Below are 15,101 nucleotides of genomic sequence, written 5' to 3'. Positions count from 1 at the left end.
ATCGATGCAATTTAGTTCAAATTCGGGTAGGTTTTACTGCCCCCTGGCGGTTATTTTGAGCATTTATTGAGCTGGAAATCACCTGTCACATCTCATAATCAAATCAAGTCAAGTCAAATCAAGTCGGCTTTATTGTCCCTTTCTTCATATGCACAGGTCATACAAGGACATTGAAAATGTGTTTCTCTCTATTCCATGCAAAGACATAGCCCTACACAGGACGGACATTAACGGGATCCTGGTTAGAGACGGATTTTTATTGCCAATTTTAAGTCCAATTCTTTATGGGTCCAGTGTGTAAATTGTTAAGTAGTTACAAGTGTAAGACTTTCAAACTTTGGTACTTGGTGACTTGAGACATGGACAAAGGCAAAGCCAAAGCAGGCCATCTGAATAATGAGTTTAAAGGGACACTGTGCAGGAAATGGTCAAAAAAGGTACTGCAACTATGTTGCTTATTGAAATTGGGCTGCCTATTGCCAAATTTGATCTTTCCATAAGAGTTTACTAAGTATTAAACAAATATTTTCTAGTATGGTCCAAGTACAGTCATTTTTGCAGCTAAAAATGGCTATTTTTGGAAATTCAAAATGGCGGATCATGGAGAAGATCCCCCTTTTCATGTATGAAAAGTGCTATTTTTCCAGTCATAATGAATACTTAGAATTTGATGCTGTTGGTAAGTATTCATGAAAAAGGTAACATTAGTGAATGGGCAACATGAATTCTGGAAATAAACAACTAAAAATCTCACACAGTGTGCCTTTAAATTACTATAGTCTAAATAGAGGATGCATAGTAGGCATATCAAGGCAGCAAATAGTCTAAACATGTATCTTACAAAAGAGTTTCCCTCTCTCTTTTGCAAGTCAAAAATCAGTCTCTCAATTGTCTCTGATAAATGTTTTATTTCTGACTTAACATTATCACAGATTTTACACTGGGCAAAGAGATCCCCTTAAAGCGATTTTTGCAGTGGTTTATTTCCAGAATTGATGTTGCATCTTTCTCAAATGTTATCTTTCATGATATTTACCAACACCACCAATTCATAATGAGGCTGTTCATTATGACTGGAAAAATGATACCTGTCGAAAAGGTGGATGTTCTCCGTGTCCACCACTTTCAATTTCCAGTAATAGACTTCAGCTCTTTGACAGCCTACTTTGGTCAAACCAGTAAATATTAGTTTATTACTGAGTAAATATTCATGAAAGAATCGCATTTGTGAATGGGAAGCCTGTATTTTGAATTAAAAAATACTAAACTAACTAACGAACTAAATTACATATTCAACTTTTAAAGAGTCTGATAGGTATGCCTATAGTTTTTCTACAAATTCACCGGGGGCCTCATTACTGATGTGAACCGAAATGACATGTTTGATTTGCCTTACGTGTTCTTTTTGAGAAATATCCGCTGTCTGTCAATCTCTCACAATCTTTGTCATTTGGTGTCTTTCCCTCCATTTCTTTGTATTCTTCTTCCCAGATCTGCCTCTGTCTGGGTTTACTGCAATACACCCACTCTCCATGATCTGGTGTCAAAGTTAGCGAGTGGCTACTAGTATCTTCTGAGGTTAGCTCTGAGCTGAAACCCCACGTTGACTGTCTGTCGAGTGAGGCCTCTTACCAGAAATGGGTCTGCTTGTGGTTAGATTATACCAAGAACCAAGCAGATAAAAAAATAGTTTATTTATAGACAGTGCAAAAATGGAGTAACAGCTTTTGTTTGAATACCGTTAACATTTTCTGGGCCTTTGGTCTGGGCTGTATTTTAGTTTCATGTGCAGGTTGACAGTTGGGATTGACCAATGAACAGTGAACAAAATGTGCCAACAAAATGCTCCAACAAATTTCTCCAACACATACCGTCTAGCCAAGCCTCCTGCTCGCTCTAAGCGAGTCAAGACTGTTCTATGTCATTGTGCCTCAGTGGTGGAGCAACAAACTTCCAAAAGCACCAAAACTAGGGTCATCTCTCTCAACCCTCAAGAAGCAAGAAAAGACTCTTCTCTTTCACGACTATTTATTTACTAATTACTGCACTAATGCCTGAGCTGGCCCATACCCAGGGTAGACTCTAGGCATGTTGGGTGGGTGGCTGAACTCCACTTAACTCTGTGCTAATGTAGCCTACTAAATCAATTGAACATCTTCTAGATCAGGGATGGGCAACTGAAGGCCCGGGGGCCACATGCGGCCCGCCGGCTCACTCAGCGCGGCCCATAGATACCGGTATGACATAATGGAAAAGTAAGACCAGATTTCTCCGTTTTTTTTACCACTACTAAATCAATCCATTGTAAATATATCGTCAGCTCAGCTGGTAGAGAATGTTCCCATTTCCTCCAAGCAGTATTGGTAGTTTGCAACCAACGCTCAGACTGTGCAAATTGCCATCAGATCCGTAGTCATGTGGCCCTTTGATGGCGGCGATGAAAAAATGTAGCCCTCCTTATTATGAAAGTTGCCCATCCCTGTTCTCGATTATATTTGGTTCCAGAGTACTCTAAGTGTTCAATGAACACTGCTGCATATTCTTCACTGCGCATCAGGGACAGCTCTATTTACAGGTTCTATTTGTTGCCCTATAGGCGAGTACCCCCTTTCCATTTTATGCATTTAGAGCAGTGGTTCTTAACCTGGGGTGCGGGCACCCCCTGGGGGTGCGCCTGAGATTTCAGGGGGTGCGCGGGATTTTGATTATGTTGAGGTTGCAACCAAAATTTTGGTTGGGAACATTATATTTAGTCCAATTTAAGACAAATTTAAAACATGTTTGGTCCCCATTTAAAGTCATTAAGTTATTGATTAATGTCCCAAGCAAGAAGTATTGCCATTAATCACTTAAAATCATTTTTAGTATGTATACACATGTAGAAGTTTGGGTTGGGGGTGCGCGACTTCTCTTCGGCACAGGTAAGGGGGTGCGTTAAGAAAAAAGGTTAAGAACCACTGATTTACCACTGAGTAAACATAGCATTGTACATCTGATGTAGCATTGCATTGCACATAGCATTACATAGATGATCTGGTAGCCTACCTACATTAATACTACGTGCTCATGAGTAATCATTGTCAATGAAATTTTTTTTTTTGATTTCTCCAGACGTTCTAATTCTGTGAGACTCTCAGGCGTTACGTTGGCACCCCCAAAACATTTCTCACCTTAGGCCTTGTCTGCTTATGCCTAGCACCGTCCCTGTTGTTTACCTGTGTCTATTTGTCATTTCAGATCCATTTTATTTAAATAAAAGAAGGCTACAATTTTTTTTTCAAGATAGCCGATGTGATATGTGATGGGCCTATGAGGCAGAGAGAGGTGTTGCCTGGTGTGTGTTTTTCAGTTTCAGTTTTCACGATTTTCACCGTCAGAGCATAGGGAGGGAGGACGTGGGTGAAACCGCAGGTGTCAACGATCTGAGGCAGGGGGGGCACTGGGGGTGTTTCAGGAAGGTTGCAGGAGTGTGTGTGTGTGTGTGTGTGTGTGTGTGTGTGTGTGTGTGTGTGTGTGTGTGTGTGTGTGTGTGTGTGTGTGTGTGTGTGTGTGTGTGTGTGTGTGTGTGTGTGTGTGTGTGTGTGTGTGTGTGTGTGTGTGTGTTTAGGAGTGAGGATTGCTTATGAGTAAATAAGGCCACTACGTTATGTTAATCTGTCGGGTGCTTTCCACTGCCACACAAATTTCCCCTGCTTCTGCAGCCGACCGTGTGTGTGTGTGTGTGTGTGTGTGTGTGTGTGTGTGTGTGTGTGTGTGTGTGTGTGTGTGTGTGTGTGTGTGTGTGTGTGTGTGTGTGTGTGTGTGTGTGTGTGTGTGCTGTTTATCGTCTTGTCCAACTGGGGATACAGGGCTCACACTTCTAAGGACTAATCCCCTTCTTCATCAGTGACGTTTATAAGTGTGTGAGTCCACACGGAAGCATTCTCAAAGTTTCCTCTAGGCTTCTCTCCCCTCTACATATTTGCATGTCTCTGTCTCTGTCTCTGTCTCTGTCTCTCTCTCTCTCTCTCTCTCTCTCTCTCTCTCTCTCTCTCTCTCTCTCTCTCTCTCTCTCGTGCTTCATCTTTCTCTGTCTGTCCCCCCCTCTGTTTCTCCCTTACTTCTCTCTCCTTCTGTCTCTTGGTCTCCTAAAATGACTAGGGCAAGCTCTTTCAGAATTACTAAGTCTCAGATCGGGGCAGAGGTTGCGTGACACCCCCCTACCCCCAGTTACACCTGCAGTGCTTACACAGGAGTTGCGTCAGAGATACTCTATAGAGATATGCCAACATAATAGGTTGCTATGGGCACCTAACGCGACCAGGTTCCGGTCTGCCTAAAGGGACGTGTCATAATGCTTCTACAATGAATAGAACAGTCCTTAGGTCTGCCTAGGTCTGCCTAAGGGGGGCCATAATAGAACCAGGAAACAATGGGCCAATGGAACCTCTCTCTCTCTACTCTCTCTGGTTGCGTCACTGAGGACTGTGCAGTCAGGGTTGCCAGATGTGCCAGATGTGGGGGATATCAAGTCAAGTCAAGTCAAGTTGGTTTTATTGTCAATTTCTTTACATGCACTGGTCATACAAAGAATTTGAAATTACGTTTCTTGCTTTCCCATGCAGACATAGACTAATCTAGGTAAGGACATAGACAGTATAGACATAGACAGTACTCATACATGGACATAGTATGAGTATATCCCACCCAATAAATGCTCAATGACAGTCTGAAGGCACTAACTCCTGCTAAATGTGAAATACATTTTATTGATTTCTATGGCAAACAATGTTTGGCTTCAAATCCTGACCCCTTAAGACGCGGATTTATACATTTGTTGTTAGGCCTACCAGTATGGTAATGACCAAGTTGTGGTGCATTACTAAAGGGCCTGTGTTGTGTCATAGTATTGTAGTGCTGTGGTAGTTACATTTCAATGTCTATTACAGCGTGCCACTGGAGGTACGGCGCGCAGTAGCCCTTTAATGCACGCCGTACCTCCTGTGGCACGCTGTAATAGACATTGAAAGTTAACTACTATAGTACTACACTACTATGACAGTGCACGGGGCCTTTAGTAATACATTACAACTTGGTCATTGCCATTCTGGTAACAGCTAATTTATAAAGCCGCGTCTTAAGGGGTTAAGGGGCTACACAGCCAAATTTAGCGGGAAACAGCTCTATCTGGCAACCCAGAAGTCTGTGCTAAATGCTCTGTACAGGAAGTGACACCAGCACTACATTTAGCGTTTGACACACATTTTTGTCACACATACTGCTGTGTTTGCCAGTTGGTCAAAAGACATAAAATGGAAGCAACTTCTTCTTGTTCTTCTTTTTGACAACGTTAAGGAGCTTTGGGCTCTGAAAGCAATGCCACTTGCTTTCAACTTCACTATTCTGTCTAACATAGCCTGGTGGATTCAAAATCATCACTATGTTTAGCTGTGATAGCTCAATAAAACACATGGCCAGCATGTGAAAGTAAACTCTTGCTGGTTGACTTTGAAAACTCTTGCCTGGCTGACAACGACTGTCAAACCTGTTAGATAGTATGGGCAAATCAAGGCTAGGAAATCCCATGAGGCATTTTTCAGTTTTTCAGAATGCACCGACACGTCTATCTCTTCAGCTGATGACACAGAAGGAAGGACGAATTGAGAGGTGAAAATATGTGAAGGAGAGAGAGTGATGTTTTATGAGCTTCTCTTCTTGGAAGCCACCGTTCCGTCATGCCCTGTTACTGATTCTGTAGGTTACAAATTTCCGTTGTATAAGGGGCAGCCCCTCAGATGCCTCCTCTTCTCCCCCCCGATTTCACTCAGCTCAGCTCCCTCTCACTATTTCCTTTTTTTTTTACAATTCTAGAATTAACCATCTGTGGCCAATTAACCACTTGTTGCCAGAGATATTGTTCTACTGTCCTGGACTGGACAGCTATTTGAGAGTTATTCCAAGTTAATCCAAGTGAGACAGTACCTTTGTGCATGGTGCAATGGCTTCAACAGCAGCAGCAGCAAAAAACAAAAACAACAACAACAACAACAACAACAACAACAACAACAAACATCTGTCATACCAAAAGTGATTAAGTGGCTCTCAAAACGGTCTTTTGGCAGTCTAATTGAAAAAGTCATGGTGATCAGATGTGAAGATTACATCCCTTGATGAAACATGGGCCTTCACTGCAAATAGTTTTGAGATCCAATACCGTTGGCTAAAACAACTTTCGGTGAACAAACTCATTTTTGACATTGACTTTCATTTTGTTGCCTCATATAGGCCTACCTACGCAAGTGAAATAAGATATGTACTTCAACTCTTAAGACATGTCCCCTGTTATGTACATGCAGAATGGCAAGTCACATTTATTATAAGCTCTGCGCAATGTCATAGCAGTGTAGTACCCATTGTGAGGCTATGTTGACATAGTGGACTCTCCTTAGCCCTTATGATTTTACTCTTTAACTTTAAGCCAAAATGCCATGGCCCTTTCTGAACTGCTAACAGAAGACGGAACAGGACAAACAAATAGTACCATGTGTCATTAGCATAGTGAATAACTGCGTACAGTTATGATGTTAACACCGCACTAAAAAAAAGCCCCCTTACAATCATATGTTGCTTGCATACTGAATTGCCTGGCAAACAGTAATTTAACGACCCTCTTTCTGATCAAAGGCGTGGACTCATTTGTTCTCTGCGTCAATTCATTCTGAAAACAGTGAAAGTCAAAACACTCACAGCGCAACGCCTAGCATAACCACCTGGCCAACTGCAGGGGACACACTTTTACATCCGTCTAACTCTAGCCTATCTATCTATCTATCTATCTATCTATCTATCTATCTATCTATCTATCTATCTATCTATCTATCTATCTATCTATCTATCTATCTATCTATCTATCTATCTATCTATCTGTCTGTCTGTCTGTCTGTCTGTCTGTCTGTCTGTCTGTCTGTCTGTCTGTCTGTCTGTCTTTCACTTTGTTCATTATGGGCTAGGTATAACTGACTTATCATCTCCGTCAAACATAATTACACTTTCTAACATCAGCCTTCACAAGATTAATGTTCTCAGCAGGTGGTTTCCTGATGAGGCCAGTGTAGCGAAGGGGAGTAGAGTTGGCCAGCCGGGACTTGAACCCAGACCCTCTGGGGTCGTAAACTGGGGCTCTGACCGCTACACGAAAGAGCCAGGCTCGTTGGCGTGACAGTCAGAACACACCCACAACCCTAGTGATGGTCACTCCATCACACTGCCTTCCCCTTCGGGAAGCACACCCGTGCGCTTCACACACTCATGGTGTCCCTCACGCAACTTGCCATCATGCGCCATCATGCTTCTCCCATCCAGTGTGCCCCATCATCAAGGCTTCACCCATCACTGGGGTCCCTCGTACCAGGGTCACCAATCCTGGGGGTCCCTCACATGGCATTATGGCTCGCTCACACAATGGGTACGCTTCCGATGGCCTCACAGTACCCATCCCACTTATGACACCATTTGTAGCGAAGTGGAGTGGGGTTGCCCAGCCGGGACTTGAACCCAGACCTTCTGAGGTAGTAAACTGGGTCTCTGGCCGCAACACTAAAGAGCCAGGCTCGTTGGCGTGTGACAGTCAGAACACACCCACAACCCACAACCCACTCTATCACAGCCAGCTTCTATAAAGCTATGCTATCCACAGCGCTAATAAAGCGTGAGGGCTTGCAGTTAAAAAAAAGATATAGGCCTACCAAATTGAACTTTTCTCATATTAAGACGATAGGCCTGTACTGTGTACATCACCTGTTGTTAATCCCACACGTCATGCTTCATTCTGGATGACCAGGGCTGCTGACAGCTTCCCCCCCCCCCCAATATATGCAATGTAATGAGGACCCAGTTCTGGGCCCCCTCTCTTCATGGGACCAGGACACCTGACCCCGTTGTCCCCCGCCCCCTGTCAGCCTCCCTGTAGATGACCTTTTATCAAATGTTAGATGTCACCGCTCCATCCTGCAAGACTAGACTACAGCATTGCGTTTTGCACTCCCCAGTGATGGTAACTTTCCGTCCTGGGGAATTTGGATGACTCACCCACCGCCGACACTTCATATAAGACAGTTGAGAGTGATCTTCAAGTCTCATACTACCACCATCTGCATATGGGTGAAAGAGAGAGAGATCACGAGAGACAGGCAGGCAGACAGACAGACAGACAGACAAACAGACAGAGAATGATGTAGCACTTTGACTTGAGGACCGGTGGACCTGTGTGTGCGTACAGCATTCTGGATACAAGAGGCATCGATGAACTGAACACAACAGGTGGCTAAAAGCGATACGTTTCGGCAACCAAACACAGCGGACTGTGATCTGAGATCTGATCTGAAAGTGCAAGCCAAAAGACACAAAACTCGTTCCAGGTGGAGGAGCGAAGTGTTTTTAATGGAGGAAATACTCAAACTGCGCGAACATGAACATGTGTTCGCTACATCTGCTCAGGAAGGAAGTGGGTCCGCACAGGTATCGTATGTTGAACCACTGAAACTCAAGACAAACCCGCAGTGTCTTTTTTTCCCTTTTTGAACCCCTTAGCGCAGCACCTATGTTATAACATTACTGTCCCCAAAATTGTAATGTCTATGTCTTAATCTTGTTACTTAAGGCTCTCGCCACTGTCATAGAAAGGTGGTTATGATGTAGTTGTACTTTCAGCAAATAGTGAATAGGCCCGCCGTCGACCCCATCTGCAGTAAGAGGCTACAGGCCTTGCGAGAAGAGCTCTCTTTCTACACATATAGCTCAATGTGTTGTTAAAGTTTGGTTCTGACAGAGCTGCCTTCCTAATGTAACAGCTGTAAATCAAACTTCATTTCTATAGACTTAGACTATATATATAGACTATAGAATAACTTTCATTTCAACATACGCATGTCATTTGAAGGCAAAGGCTATTTGTTGTAGAGATGGGCAAGATGCGTATATACTGAACATCACAAATGAAAAGATATCGAAATAATCGTTGTATATTTCAAATGTAAAAAAGGTAAGTAGGTCCACATAATCACATGTACGGTTATTTAAAAATTACTATTTATTCTGACACACAGAGAAGCAGGCTAGGCCATATTTTATATTGTATGCTTTTTAGTCAGCTAGTTCATTAATTAGTTAGAAGAAATACATCATGTGCAGTATAAATGTCCAGTATAGCATCTGTTTCATTTAGATAAGCAAAATTGGTAGGCCACTACATGAAGAGTGGCCTACCAATGCATGTGTGGATAGACGGACGGACGATTGGACAAATGAATGAGTGAGCTGACAATAACATTGATATCTAAAACAAACACCTGACTTGGGCTAAAACACAGAGAAAAAAAAAGAAAATCAAACGGGAGAGTTCACTTAAAAAGAAATATATCATAGCAATAGGTCACCCATGTCTGTTCCTACTCCCTCACATGTATTCATTACTAATGATGATGATCTCCAACCATGTGTTCCTTGCTCCCCCTGCAGGAAGGCGTTGGGGATGCAAGTCCACCAATGGAAGAAGTCCTCATCTCAGAGTTAATGCTAATCGTGATAGGGGTTGTTTCATGAGCTGACACCTATATAGTTAGCATTATCCCAGAGGTGGGGCAAAGCAACGAGCACTGGCCTGCTAACAACAATGGACATCTCTCTCTCTCTCTCTCTCTCTCTCTCTCTCTCTCTCTCTCTCTCTCTCTCTCTCTCTCTCTCTCTCTCTCTCTCTGTTCTGACGTCTCCTCTTCCACTCCCATCTCCGCCTTTCCCTCCTTCCCACCTGCACTGCAATCATCCATCCACCTCTCTATCTCTCTCTCTCTCTCTCTCTCTCTCTCTCTCTCTCTCTCTCCCTCTCCCTCTCTCTCTCTCTCTCTCTCTCTCCCCTGTCTCATCACGTGAATGTTAATGCTGGTCATGACTGGGGTTGTTGTTCATCTCACCCCAAGGCGTGAAGCATTCACATGACCACATTTCACACGACTCTCACAGCGATGAATCAGTCCTTTGCCGTCACTCCCTTCAAATGTGATTATAAAATGTAATAAATAAATGTAAAAATGTCAACAATATCAACTCACAGCTAGTTTCTCCAACTGACTCTCATACAAGTGCACATGATTTTTGTGTTGTTCTTGGGATTCGTATTTCAAAATAAATAAACATTTGTTTTTAAAATAAACCAATGCATTGTATTGTATGTGTATGCTATATCTCTGAACGATTCAAAATTATGGAACTCTTTTGACCTGGATAAATGAGCATCTCAGCAGATACTGTGTGTGTGTGTGTGTGTGTGTGTGTGTGTGTGTGTGTGTGTGTGTGTGTGTGTGTGTGTGTGTGTGTGTGTGTGTGTGTGTGTGTGTGTGTGTGTGTGTGTGTGCGCGTGCGTGCGCACGTGTGCGTGTGTGTGTTAGTACGCTTCAGTAAGTTGCTGGAGTGGTTGGCTGCCATTCAGTAAATGGACACTAGCATGATACAGCATCTTGGCACCTCATAGCCAATGACGCCATGCAGTGCCCATTGAGAATGAATGGCTGGCAACCTCTCTGCTTGTGACTAGAGTTCCTGTCTGCATCACAACAAGATGACCCAGCACCAGCCCCTTAGATCATTGAGCCCGTTCGTACGTACATCAGTAAACCGTTTATCATCTGGTTTTTGGAGTAGGCCTAATTGGTTAATTCAAGTGCTCATATAAACGTAATAAACCGTTTATAATCATCAGTTTATTTATGACAGACAGTTATCTGTTTATGAGAAATCCGATTCACACAGGTAGGTTTTTGGCTAATGAACTGATTTCTCGAGACATGTAAGCACCTTAAACCAGTTACTATCGGGTTATTGACAGTTTGCTACAATAACCTGTTTATTCCAATAACCTGATTATTGCGGTAATGTAAATGGGCTCAGTGATTCTCAAACTGCGGGCCGGGGGCCTTCAAAATATTTAAAGTGGGCTTTGAAATAATTTTCTGAAAATCAAAACAATATGTGTGTGTGTGTGTGTGTGTGTGTGTGTGTGTGTGTGTGTGTGTGTGTGTGTGTGTGTGTGTGTGTGTGTGTGTGTGTGTGTGTGTGCGTGCGCGCGCGCGCATGTGTTTCTGTTGACTATTTATTTGAATTTTATTGTTTATTTGGTCAGACGTGGGCCCCGAACATTTGTGAACATTTTACAGTTTTTCTCAATTGATTTTGTACATTTCTCGAATCTTACTTGCATTTTGCAAAACATCACGTTCATTTCCAAAAAAGATTTAACAAGTGGCAAAACACCATGGATGACCTGCAAAACCCAATCTCTTGCTCAAAACCCTTGGCCAATCACTCAAAACCAGGTTTTTGTGTCTGTGAACGTGTCAGAGCCATCAAAATGTTTGCTTGTTATGTCATTGTGTAAATGTTTTGGGGAGTGAGATCTTTCATGGATTATCATAACAAAGCATTTTGCAGAACATGACCAAATCAATTGATAATGTACAAAAACACTGAGAATTGTACACAACCATTTGGATGGTGATGAAAGCATTTGCTAAATGCTGAAAACTATGAGAAACGTATTTTACCATGTGCACAGGTAACACCAGCAAGTCACAATCGAACAAGAAGTTTTGAGAATGATTATTCTGTTGTGAGAAATGTACAAAACCAATTGAGAAAAACTGTAAGTGGGCCCCAAATTGGAATTCTTTGACCTCTGCCTTAGACAATCCATGCATTTACCATCAGTGCAGATCAGATGCCAGGGGACACATCAGTGATTATTTTTGCAAATTAAAAGTGAAAATACATTTGTAAAAAATGTTCAAAAGTTCAAAGAAGCCGAATAGAGTATTTTGGTAACACTTTATATTAAGGGATGCTGAAAAAGCATTATAAAGACCTAGTAAATAATTAACAATGATGAACAAAACATAAACAAATGTGTTCATTACTTACAAAGTGTTATAAATGTTTTCTAAAATATCTACAAATAATATGTTCAAGGTTTTACAAACCTTTAAACCAATGATTTTTTTAATTCTATTTTTTTCCTGCTGAAGACCTGAAGGTCAAAACGTTGCGCTCTTGCTATTACATTTTCACAAGAAGACAAGCAGTGTTTGCAGACTTTATTACTTTTTACCTGGTAAAGTGCAATGCCACAATGAATGCTGACTGACAGCTGCAGTTAATTTGGCCACAAACTGAACATTGACAACCGGACATCCTCTTCCAACTGATTTTGCAGAGTTTCCGGTATCACAATTTGTATCCATCATGACGCCGCCAGGACTTGACACTGGCACCTGCACTGTAAACCCAGACATCAAATGTACTTACCAAGACTAATTAAAATGCACTAAAAAATAGAAGTTTGATGGCATTTCTGAAGAATACTGAGTATTGACAACTTATTTGAGGAAATAGTTGTTCAGATGAATATGTTTTAGTTGAATGGATTAAATTCATAAGTTTTGGTTATGACCCCGCCTCTTTTTCTTCAGGCTGCACCAACTGGCCTCTACCCAGATGTGGGCAGTTGAATGTATTCCTGCAGTGTGTTTCATGTTAACAGATCGTTTCAAATTTCAACTGACAATATGGCCACGCTGCAGCATCCAATTTTAAATCAGAATATTGCCACCTAGTAAAATTAGGCTATCTTGTGAAGTGCCATTGCACAATTGAAAGTCAAATGCTGCATGACATAATTGACATTGCCTACCATCAACCAGGAACAATGGTAGTGCCCAATCAACCTGTCAATTAGTACCTGCCCTCACTTGAGTACATAGGACTGTTACAAGTTCATTGAATTACTACCTGCAGCTGCCACATGCCTGATTACTCTGGTCACATGGTTAACTTTCACCTCTATAAAAACTCAGACTGTCACAATGCTTGAGTTGCTTGCCTAAATGACTGGTTCGCTGGCTCTCTGTCCGGCTTGTTGGTTAGTGAGCTAACTGACCGACCAACTGAGTGTTTGTTGGCCAGCTGGTTGGCTGGCTAACTGACTCTTTTGGTTGACTGTATGGCTGGTTTGTTAGCTGGCTAGCCATACAGCTGACTTGTTTGTTGGTTAGTTGGCTGACTAACTGAGTGTTAGTTGGTTAGCCGGCTCTTTGGCTGGCTAGCTGACAACTGACTCTTTTGGTTGGCTGGTGGACTGGTTTGTTGGCTGGCTAGGTATTTAGTTGGTAGTGAGTATTGTGGTAGCAGGTATCCTTTTTGGTGTGTTGCTTGCTTGACATTTCAGGATTGTCTAATTATGCTCAACTAGAGTATTCTATGCACACTGGTTAATGTACTATCATCCAGGAGATTACAATAATTAAATGGTAATAATATTGCACATACTGCAGAAACTTGAATTTCTCAGTGGTTATGGAGAATTTGGTCTATTAATAGAAGAGAGCAGTGTGATGGACTGGTTCCATGCCACAGTTGTCTCAGTCATGGTGAGGAATGGGAGGTGCCACAATAACATGGTAGCTACCTCTTTTGTGGTGATGAATGGAGGGGCGGGATCATGGTAGTGTGGGTAGGGTGACAGTAACTAACTGTGGTGTGGCCACAGTAAACTACTGTGAGAAGATCACAGTAAACTGTGAGGATGGCCACAGTAAACTACTGTGAAATGAATGCAATTAGTAGCCAGTAATTCCCTGTGACATCACAGGAATATTTTTTACTGTGTACTTATCTAGCTAATTGGTTACAATTTTGTGAATGTAACTTCATATTTTATGTGAAATAACTATACGAAACATTTGATATTACAGAAGACTTTCAGTTTGATCAACTTAAAATTTAATACATTTAACTGCAAATTTTAAATAAAATAATTCATTACAGTTAATCTTACGAATGATGGTAAGTTTAATCGACTGGGAATTTAGTACATTAAACTGGGAATTTTGCATACAATAACTATAGATAACAGTTCCTACTGTGGAAGATGGTAGGTTTAATCAATTTGGACTTAAGTACATTTAACTTAAACTTTTACATACAATGAGTATATACAACAGTTGAGGTCACAAAAGATTGTAAGTTGAATCATTCATAATTACTTAGTTTTTCTAGGGCAACCACTTTTCTGGGTTTTTGTAAGTAAACTCAACTTATAAGGTTTTACAGTGTGCAAACCGGCCAAATGCTGGTAAAACTTGGCTGTGGCTAGTAATACTATCAGTGTCACTAGCCAATTTGGCTGGCAGCTTATTCCTTGGTATGGACATACGTATTATAGTAGCCTATATTCTGTTGTTTGCCCTTTGTGTATCAATTAATTGTATTCACGAAAAATTCCAACAACTCAGTTTTATTTGCTTGATATAATACCAAGTAAAAAGCTATCCAGCCATCTTGCTTTAGCACCTTACTTCTGAGGTTAGACGTACACTATCATGATAAAGAGAAAAAAAACAATATAAAATCCGTGGCTAGTGGAATACCTGAATGGCTAGTGACTTGGGAAAACCACTAGCCACAGTGGCCGATGTGTGAAAAGGTTAATGTCAAGCCCTGTCACGCCGCACCTGCACTGCCCTTGCACACCGTGTCCTCAGACTATGCCCCCGTAGGCTACTACACTGCTTCCCAACCAGGGGTACGTGTACCACTAGGGGTACGCGAGCATACTGAAGGGGGTACTTGGAAAAATGTAATTTTAACAAATGCATGGGAGCATAGTCACACTGGAATAGAAAAAGCAATGTAAAACACAAGTTAGGGGGTACTCGTCGCACAACAAAAAGGCTCTGGGGGTACTTGAGACAAAAAAGGTTGGGAAACACTGGGCTACTACACTGCAGCCTATGCATTTTCCAGCAAGTGGCAACTCTTATCCATTCTACGTTCTTTGCTTTAAACAGAGTATTTTATTAATTTACAAATCAACTGTAGATGTTTAATATAATTATAAACATAAGATTTCCAATTCATTTACAATCATTTGCTAGTGTTTCCTTTATCATTAGTTAATTATTTACTAAGTGTTTATAATGTTTTTTTAATCCCTTAGTATAAAGTGTTACCTGTATTTTTTTTTATCGGAGGGAGGGGTACGATTCATGGGGGGTGCATATTGATTGAAAACCTGTTTG

The sequence above is a fragment of the Engraulis encrasicolus genome, chromosome 12 (genome assembly GCF_034702125.1).
Source record: "Engraulis encrasicolus isolate BLACKSEA-1 chromosome 12, IST_EnEncr_1.0, whole genome shotgun sequence".
NCBI lineage: Eukaryota > Metazoa > Chordata > Actinopteri > Clupeiformes > Engraulidae > Engraulis > Engraulis encrasicolus.
Note: the sequence above shows the minus strand (reverse complement) of the source record.